Raw genomic sequence first — 10,595 nt, 5'->3', positions numbered from 1 at the left:
CGCATACAGTATTGGGCCGCATCGGACAAAAATGGTCTTTGGGGCGCGCGGTTGGAAACGTTTTCTTATCCGGCGCGCCCTAAATTGCTTTGGGAACGGTTTGGAGGACGCGACTGAAGATATGCTCTTAGTATACTCTAGACTAGAATGCAATAGATTAGTACAAGTCCCGGTGGATGTTGAAAAAAAGACGTCGATTTGGTGGTCTTTGCAACGCCTGGAACAGTACCTGGTGCAAACTGCAATTCCCTCGCTAATTTCCTAGCACGTACATGAACCAGGGCGGAATCAATCTGCTGCTAGCCAATTTCCTAGTGCGTACATGCCCCTGCTCGCTGCCAGCTCCGGCATCGGCCCTGCTTGTCGAGACCCAACCGGCGACCAATTCCGGCGTTTTTTAAAGCGCGGTTCGATTTTTGCTAATATTTGATCGGATTATGTGGAAGTTCGTTAGAATTTAGCCGAACTCCAGCGAGTTTATCGACGGACTATGTTGGAGCGAGCTGTTGGGAGAGCGTTGACCGTATCCAGATTGGCCTGCAAAAACGCCTTCGAAACCCCAACTATGGAGGTCGCGGGCTCGTATCCAGACCGGCCTCCAACTTTTTTTCCGGGTTTGACCAATTTGAGGTCTGGACAAAAAACAGGCCAAACCCTCAAACCGTCCTGCAAATATCCGGGTTTGACCAATTTGAGGGGTCTGCTATAGATGTTGTAAGCACATTCAAGCCTATGACCTTGGATTCAAGCCTTACCGCCATTGTTGTCCTTACCGAGTAGCTTGAACTCAGGAAAAAACGTGTTCGGGTCGATGTCATTGAAGGCTTGCTCGATGAAGGCCTCGATTTCCCGCTCTTCTATCATTGTCCCAGTGGTTCTTGATTTCCCGGCGGCAGTACAACCTCCGGTGGCGAGAGGGGAGAGAAGGGAGAGGAGAGGACATGAGAGCGAGAGGGGAGAGAGGGCGGTGAGGTGATATATGGCGCGCTTTCTCGATTCGTCGCGGCGTCTCATGCTCGTCCCAAAGCGTGCACATTTATTCCCACGTTGCGCTCGCCAGTGCTTAGACGTGGAGGAACGGTGGAACTGAGCGTGCCTTGCGGGCTTACTTTTGCCTGCATCTGGTCTGCTTTAAGAAATATGCTAATGCTATGCATGGATTTTTTCGAGTGGTCTGTCAAACGACCCGAATTTTGGTCCAGCTCAATAAAGAAACGACTCGAATTCGTGTCTTGATTGCGAGTTAGTTGCTTGCGAGATACGGTTCAAAACATGGGAATGAATTTCTTCTCTCTTCATTCGTGCATTTTCCGGAAGGAATTATTGTATGATGTCTTTTTATACCAGATACGGGGGATGCTCACCAAGTTTTATTGAATGACCGCTACTTATTAGAGCATGTCTAACAGGCCCCGTATTCCTATGCTCGTATAACGCTCGCATTTCGCTCCGTATCGAAAAATTGCTAACGAAAGAGCCATTCCGTCTAGCAGACCCCGTATTTCGTCCCGTATTTTCAAAAATTAAAACCCCGGAAAGTTCATCTTCATTGATCATACTACGGATTGTACATACATTGCGATCATACCTACATCTATCCTACATCTATTCGTCAAGGATGACGAATGGGATGAACGCGATGGAGCCGCCTCCTCCTGTGCCTCCCGCGCCTGGAATTCCCGGACGGCGGCGATGGCCGCCGCCTCCTCCTCTGCCTCTGCCCGAGCCTTCTCGGCGGCATCCTTCACGGATGCAGCCACCGCCTGCAGGAAGGCCGCCTCCTCCTCTGCCGCCTCCGCTTCCTCCTCGTCGGCTCGCGGATCTCCTCCGCTTCCTCCGCCGCTGGTGCTGCCGATGCACGCCGCCCATGCCGCCTTCGACGCGCGGTCACGCTCCCAGTCGGCGCTCCACTTCTCGAAGGCGACGCCGCTCATCGGCTTGAGCGGCGGGTCTTGTCGGTACCACCGCCCACCCGCGGCGAACTCTCAGAGCGAATCCGGTACGTAAAGCGCGCCGGCGTACCGGCACGCCACATGGCGACTCCCCTGGGCGGAGCGCTTGCATTGGCGCCGCCACGCCTCCTCCACGGTGTCCGGCGAGCGGGATCGCTTCGATCCGCTCGCCGGCGAGGCGGTACTGCGGCCGCGAGCGTACATGCCGAACAGCGGTCGAAATGCGGAGCTGGGGTGGGCGGGATTGCTCGCCGGAGCTAACTACGGAGGCGGCGGCGCACGGCAGAGCTAGGGTTGCCCCTCACTCTCACCTGCGCCCGGTATAAGTAGGGGGCGGCGGGGCTGATTTCCTGGGCCCCGTATTCCGCCGAAACGGGCCGGCCCGAATACGGGGCCTGCTAGACGGCCCAAATCGCTCCTGCCCCGTATCCTGCCGGAATTTTACGGGGTGGGTGGGTTATACGGGGCCTGTTAGACATGCTCTTAGTTGTCTCGTGGCAGTTGGCAGGGAGCATGTGGTTCCACTGAAGGTTACTTCAATTATCTAGTAGTGAAATTCTGGTGCTCAAGTTTATGAAGCTTGGATGTCAATTCCACTGCTCAAGTTTATAAACCTTTTTTTCCATCCATGCAGGAAAGTTGCATGTAATATATTACTGCAGTAACGAGAGCCCATGTCGGCCAGAGGACAAGGCGGATTACAACAAAGAGAAGGGAAGAGTATGTGTAGAGTCGAACGACCAAAAAATTAGAGTGAAACAGAACGGAACCTTCCCTGGCGACCGCTACCTGAAACCAGGACCAAATAAGCCCTACTAGCAACCGCCCACTCTCGAGCCTCCAATTTGATGTTGTTGATGCAATGCTGAATGGGTTTATAATTATTTTTAAACACTCTTCCATTCCTCTCCCCCCAAATGCTGCAAGCCACTAGCACCGTAAATTTTGTCTGTAGACTGTCTCCACCAGCTGCGTAGATTCTCATCTAAGGCTGGCACCAAATGATGCGATTTGCGAATGACCCAAAACACACAAACAAATGGGTGTTTTGCATCCTCCTCTGCTGAGTTGCAGTATATGATGGGCACCCGTACCCGTACCCAAAACACACAAACAAATACAGAAAGGCTCCCGTACCCATCTCCTCCCGCACCCGCGCGGCGGCGCCGCGCCGTGTGGCCCCCAGCGACTCCCCTCCTCCTCCTCCCCAGCGTCACACCTCCTCCCGCCGCTGCCGCCTGAGGCATCGCCGGGCAAAGCCCTGGAGGCGTGGCGGCGGCGGACTTCCTCGGCCACGACATTCGTGGGGGCGCGGGTTCGCGTCTCCGGCGGCGGCGATCTGCATCGGGTTGTCGACGGCGGTGCCATGGAGCAGCGACGACCAGATGAGGGAGAGGATCTCCATCGTTTGGCAGGCGGCAGCGGTGGTTCGGGTTCGTTCTGGGTCCTGCGGACTCGGGTGGGCTGCGACCATACTGCTGCGGTCACAACGATGCTGGCTTTATGCAGGTTTCTAGGTTCGTTCCGAGGCACGAGGACGCCATGGGCGACTGTCCTTGGCATGGTGGTGACTGCCTCCTCCTTCGCCGGAGGTGGTCGGCTGGTTGCTGGGGTGGCGGATCACGAGATCCGTCTACTCCGGCGATGAAGATCTAGTCGACGACGAGCTAGCGGTGAAGGGGCCACCGGTGAAAACCGCGCCTTGACATCGTTCTTGGCGGATGATGGCGGCGGCTATTGGCGTCGTTCCCTTGCGAAGGCATCATCTTTGCTGGCCTCTATGCTGGCTCTTGCCGAGTTGGAGACTAGCGGCTATCGGTGAAAACCGTGCCACGATTGGCGGGTGATGGCGGTTAAGCGTCGCTTCCTTCTTGAAGGCATCGTCATCACAGTCTGCGGCTACTCACTCGTGCTGCTCCAGGTGATGACGGCGCTTCATGTGTCGTTCTACGCATTGGGGTATCATTTTTGGAGCAGCGGCTGGATGGAGGTGGATCTTTGGTGGAGTGGTGTTCATCTACCACGTTGACGCTGATGATTCTCGGCGGCGTGGAGCTGCAGGGTATCGAAGACGGGCGTGGACTGCATGACACGTGCAGGATGGTGGAGCTGTCTGGCGTCACGGTGACATAGACGGCAGGTCTGGCAAGGTCAATGCGGTGATCCCTCTTGAAGATGGGTGCGAGGAAGACAGCGGTAGCGATTTCTGTGGCGTGTGTGTTGGCGTGCGCTGAGAGTCTGCTTCAATGAATGCGCTTCTCACCTGCTATTGGGTGGCTTGGGAAGGCATTTGGTTGTTTCCATGATGTGAGTTGGTGTATTGTCACCCCTTCATCCCTCTGTAGGTTTAGCGAGGTGGCTTCGAGTTTGATCTTTTGTATTGCTCTTGTAAGATGTTGCGAATAATCTAATAAAAAAAACCGTGTGCATCCCTTGGATGCAGAAGTGTAACATCCCAAATTTTCAAACAAAGAACAAAATGAAATTCCTTTTTCCAAATTTTGGGACCAACAAAAACTTTTATTAAACTAGTCATGTGCATAGTGCTCATGCCCAATTGTTGTGAGTTTTGCCATGATGTGTGTTTACAATCCTTGACTTGTGTCAAAACCCTAAACCCTACCTTTCTCAAAACCAAAGAGGAGCAAGTAAAAAGAAAATAAAATAAAATGTGAGGCATATGTGGGCTAATGGCTAATTCTCCAATAATTGGCCTATGCCCTATCTACCTTACCCAAGTGGTTGGAAACCATGAGTAAACCCAACCAACCTTATTTGAACCCAAAACCATGATCCTTTGGATCAAAGATAAAGAAAGAAAAAGATTTGAGAAATTGCAAAAACCCTCACATATGGTTTAGGCCATTTTTTGAAATCCTGTAACCTAGACCATTTTGGCTTGCACCATTGGTTGGAGATGGTTACTAAACACTTATAAACACTTTTGGAATCAAAGAAACTCAAATCAAATCAAATTTGAATTCAAAATGAGCTCACATGCACTAATGGTCAAATCTGCCATTTTTAGCATGATGCCCACTTTGAGCCCCTGTAGTTAGAGATTCATAAACCAAACTCCTCCAACTCTTTGCACCTCATCCAAGACCTCTTCAATATCAACAACTTTGGTGTTGACCACTTTGACCAGATCGTTGACCATTGCTCAAATTAGTCAAGCCAAAATGCCACTTTGAAACCTAGCAAAATTTACCCACACATGAGGTTTTTACATGAGAATCCACTATGGTACATAGAAGTACACCTACTCCAACCACTATGTACCACCACCCTTTTTTCAACCTTGAGCTCATCAATAGTGTCACTAGTACCACAACCACCCTCATGACATCACCTAACCTTGACATCATCACCATGAACCAGGACAAGCCTAGTACATAGCCTATGTCACACACACTTTTGCTATAGTCAAATGTGACAACCCTAGACCTCTCTCACCATGCCCACCATGTCTAGGAGATGTCTCTCACTCCTCTGAACACCACCCTACCATAGTTGACCCCAAAAACCCACTTGCACCACCCAATGCCACACCATGCCACTCACATGATCACCACCATGTCACTACCTACCCCTTGCCTTTTCCCTCTCTCTCACCATGTCTTTCCCCTTGTACTTAACCCTCTACAACTACTAGTACCAGTACTTGGTGGAGGAGAGCAAGAACACGACCACAACAACTCATGCCATTGTCCATGATCACCACCCGTGGACACCACCCTCTACCTGCGTGTACACTGCAAACCAACGCATCACACCGCGCCACTAGCCTCCTCTCCCTCCCACGCACCTGCTAGACAAGCTCGTTGACCCTCTCACGTGCCATGAAGACTCCACGAAGAAAGGACGCCGACGTCGTCCTCGAACCCGTGTGCCCTGCACACAACGCCATCAAGCCCTCCACTACGTGCGCGTCACCACCTACCCAGTACCTCCCTGGCTGACGCTATAGCCGTGCCGGAGAGGCCTGCACACGACGTGCACCGTGACATCGCTGCCATGCCGGCCACGTCGCGTTCCCTTCTCTGGCAGCTGTATAAACCCCCCTCCGCGACCTGGACATCACCACACAACCTTGCCGCCTCCCTCTCTTCCTCCTAGCACCACTCTCTTCCCCTCCTCGCAGCTCGCCGGCGCTAGAAGCTCTCCGGCGGCCACACCAATAGCCGCGCCTTATTTCCGCCACCTCAGCCTCCAACACCTATACCGTTTTTAAGCCCTTCGAAAGCCCTGTCCAACGCGCCCAACCCCGCCACCAACCGTGCCCTGAGGTGAGAGATATCACCATTGCAAGATCACGGGGTCGGGAGGAAGACGACGGCCCAGCGCCGTCAGATCGTCATCCGACGATCTGTGCTTCCCGCGCGTGCCCAACGTGCATGCCCCATGCATGCGTGGCCCAGGCCGCAGCTGGGCCGGCCCAATCTCGTTCCCGCGCCACCGTTTGATTCAAATTTCGTTTTAATTTTATTTCAGCTATATTGCTAACTGGTGTCCACTTCAAATTTAAATAATTTCAAATCCACTGCACCAAATTTGACCAATTTGGTGTTGTTAGAAAGCTTATGAAAAAATCTATCCAACCCCATTGGTTTCAACACAAGTTTTGTTGTAGAATTAAAGTAGCAAAAATAACAAGGAAGGGACTTTTCAGATTTCAAACAATTCTTAAAAATCAACCATAAGTGATTTTGAGTTGATTTCAACTCTCATAAATCACATTTCACTTTGTCTAATTGATTATGTAAAAACATAGCATAGTTGTTTGTATGATCATGGGCTAGAGCAAAATAATGGCTATGTAGTCATTTCTAGCCCATTTAAATCATTTTCAAACTTAGGATTTTAAATCTATGAGGTGTAGCACCTCATTTAAATCATCTTCCCAAGTGTTATGAAGTAATGTGATGACCTTAGTTACAAGGTCTCATACTTGCTCACTTGAGGATGTTAAATCACATAGTTATTTAAATTGCATGAGATGATGAATCTCATTTAAATCTTTTCCCCAAATAGTAAATATGAAGTGTTGACCTTGGTCAACATGATCTCATGCTTAGTATTTTAGGAAATTAAATCTTAACAAGATTCAATGAGAGGAAATTATTTCTCCAAAGGAAATAAATAGAAACCCTAATCCCTATTTCACTAAGAGGAACTTGTCTTCCAAACCCTAAAGAAGAAACACTAGTCTAAGGTTGAGTAATGATTAGGATGATGCTAGATCATCTTGTGTGAGCCATTAAGGCTAATTAGTATACTTAAGTATTGTTTGGTGATTGTATCCTTGTATTCGTTTATAGACGCTAGCACCGGATACTATCAAGAGGAGGAGGTATTCTACCAAGAAGAAGAAGAGAACTTTGATCACTACCCCAACCAAGGCAAGCTAATATTCTTGCAAAATGCAAAGCTCTACTAGAGCAAGGCACACTCACCTATTACTTTATGCTTCATGATCCCATCCCAAGTTTTTTACCTTACAAGTTTTTGATTATCAAAGTTTAATTTTTGATTCATGATTCACTTGGTCTAGTATAGAGTAGCACAAGAGCATCAAATCTAGCTTAAAGCAATCAAAGCTAGTTAGCACCCCTCATGACTAGTTGCTAGTGCTAAACTAAAATGGACTACTCTAGATGGGAACTTGTGAAAACCAATGACTTTGAAAACCTTGGAATGATGAGTCATTCTATTGAAAGTTTGAAGGTGAAAGGGACTTGAATGAAATGGTGTTTTTGATGAAAACTGATGATTGGGTTTGGATGCGATACCTTTCCAATTTTTGAGTACCCCCACATTATGGGTAAGGCTTAACTAGAAACTTATATGCCTTAGTATGGGTTCCCTCTAAACAAGCGTCATAGAGGTTATGCCGAGGCTGCCTCCATTGAAAGTGAAATGACGTGAAATGAGGTGAATGTACGACCCAAGCCCTGTGCAATTCCTGGGATAATAGTTGGCTATCACCGGGAGGCCAAACTCATGGGGAGAGGTGCCTATACTAGAGTTTATAAGTGAAAGGTTATGGTTGATGATCCGCATACTGAGTTATGATTATTCAGGGTTATCCCTGACGGATGTAATCAAAAGTTGTGGCACAAGTGTGCAACCTCTGCAGAGTGTAAACCTATTCGAATAGCCGCGTCCGCGGTCATGGACAGTTGGAAAGGCCATACTGTTCCGTCATCAGAATTTTTTCAAAAATATGAATGGTGACTTGTGACTTGAGTTTTGAAAGGTGAACTTGACTTTGAATCACAACAGAGTTGTGGGAATGACACTAATGTTCCCACTTGAGTTAGTTAGACAATCAAAGAGTCTTTGTTTACTAAAGTGCTTGTGAAATAAAATTGGCTTTATGCAAATGAACCTAGAGCTTAGCAACCCCTTTACCATAGTTGATAGTACTTACATTAGTATTAGTTTGCGAGTACTTTAAAGTACTCATGGCTTTGTCCCTGGCTATTCAAATGGCCAGACTATGAAGAGGAGTATCAGAACCATGAAGATGGACAACATGACGTCTACGATAACTAGGACCACTCCTGACGTCAACAGTTGCCTGTGGAGAAGATGGACCGCAACCGCTACTTCGCTTCCGCTATTTGTTTTGTAATAGGATCTCTAGATCCTCTATGTTGTATTAAGATTGGATCATGTGATCCTTTGTTGTAAGACAATTATGGTATGTAATGAATGATTTGTTGTGATATCAATCTATTATGTCTCGCAAAAACAATATTCCTGGGATTGCGATGTATGGCATAATAGGCATATGGACTTAAAAATCCGGGTGTTGACAAGAAGCTGGAGCGATTTTTCCCCATTTCGAAAAAAAATTGAGTCTCACTCATCCTCCATATGCACGGTGGACACACTAGAACTCGAAATACACACGCATGATTAGGTGAGTTAAAGCGACGAACAGCTTCAGAGCACACTCACACGCATACACTCACCATTGCCGTATCACAAGAAGTAGAAGTTCTAAAATGTGCTTTATAGACCGACTTTTGACGGGAACTGAAGCTCCTTTAGGATCCCAAGGCCAAGTTCAAGAGTCCTCCACGTCCGGGAACAAAACCAATACAGGTAATATATCATTTATGTAGAAAGGTATCTTGTCCTACTACAACAAGTTCTACCACGGCAAGATTTGTCCGGTGAGGGAGGGTGACGGGGTAGTGACGGAGGGGTGTCTTCTGCTCGCTCTAGTGCTTGTAGTTGACATCGGTGGTCCAACGAACTATTTAGAATTTAGAATTTAGAATTTTTTTATTTCTTGTAGTACCATTGAAGATTATGAATAGATCGATTCATATCTGGATGTATCTACACACATTTTGTTGGAGATATGCCCAAGAGGCAATAATAAAGTGGTTATTATATATCTTTGTGTTGATGATAAATGTTTATATGCCATGCTATAATTGTATTAACCGAAACATTGATACATGTGTGTCATGTAAACAACAAGGAGTCCCTAGTAAAGCCTCTTGTATAACTAGCTTGTTGATTGATAGATGATCATAGTTTCATGATCATGAACATTGGATGTTATTAATAACAAGGTTATATCATTATGTGAATGATGTAATGGACACACCCAATTAAGCGTAGCATAAGATCACGTCATTAAGTTATTTGCTATAAGCTTTCGATGCATAGTTACCTAGTCCTTCGACCATGAGATCATGTAAATCACTTATACCGGAAGGGTACTTTGATTACATCAAACGCCACTGCGTAAATGGGTGGTTATAAAGGTGGGATTAAGTATTCGGAAAGTATGAGTTGAGGCATATGGATCAACAGTGGGATTTGTCCATTCCGATGACGGATAGATATACTCTGGGCCCTCTCGGTGGAATGTCGTCTAAATTAGCTTGCAAGCATATGAAAGGTTCATAAGAGACCACATACCACGCTACGAGTAAAGAGTACTTGTCATGAGACGAGGTTGAACAAGGTATAGAGATACCTATGATCAAACCTCGGACAAGTAAAATATCGCGTGACAAAGGGAATCAGTATCGTATGTAAATGGTTCATTCGATCACTAAGTCATCGTTGAATATGTGGGAGCCATTATGGATCTCTAGATCCCGCTATTGGTTATTGGTCGGAGAGAAGTCTCAACCATGTCTGCGTAGTTCGCGAACCGTAGGGTGACACACTTAAGGTTTGATGTCGTTTAAGTAGATATGGAATATGGAATGGAGTTCGAAGCTTTGTTCGGAGTCTCGGATGGGATCCAGGACATCACGAGGAGTTCCGGAATGGTCCGGAGAATAATATTCATATATAGGAAGTCATTTTATAAGTTTGAAAATGATCCGGTGCATTTATGGAAGGTTCTAGAAAAGTCCGGAAGAAATCACTATGGAAGGTGGAGTCCCGGAGGGACTCCACTAGCATGGCCGGCCAACCCTAAGGGGGAGGAGTCCCAGGTGGACTCCACCTAAGGTGGCCGGCCACCCCACCTCAAGGAAAGGTGGGAGTCCCACCTTGAGTAGGACTCCCTCCTTGAGTAGGTTTCCCAACTTTGGGAAGTTTTGGTGTTGGGGTCTTATTCGAAGACTTGGACTACAACTCTTGGGGCTTCTACCTATATAACGAGGA

The sequence above is a fragment of the Lolium rigidum genome, chromosome 3, assembly GCF_022539505.1.
Source record: "Lolium rigidum isolate FL_2022 chromosome 3, APGP_CSIRO_Lrig_0.1, whole genome shotgun sequence".
Classification (NCBI taxonomy): domain Eukaryota; kingdom Viridiplantae; phylum Streptophyta; class Magnoliopsida; order Poales; family Poaceae; genus Lolium; species Lolium rigidum.
The sequence above is the reverse complement of the archived record's forward strand: the minus strand, read 5'-3'. Positions refer to the sequence as shown.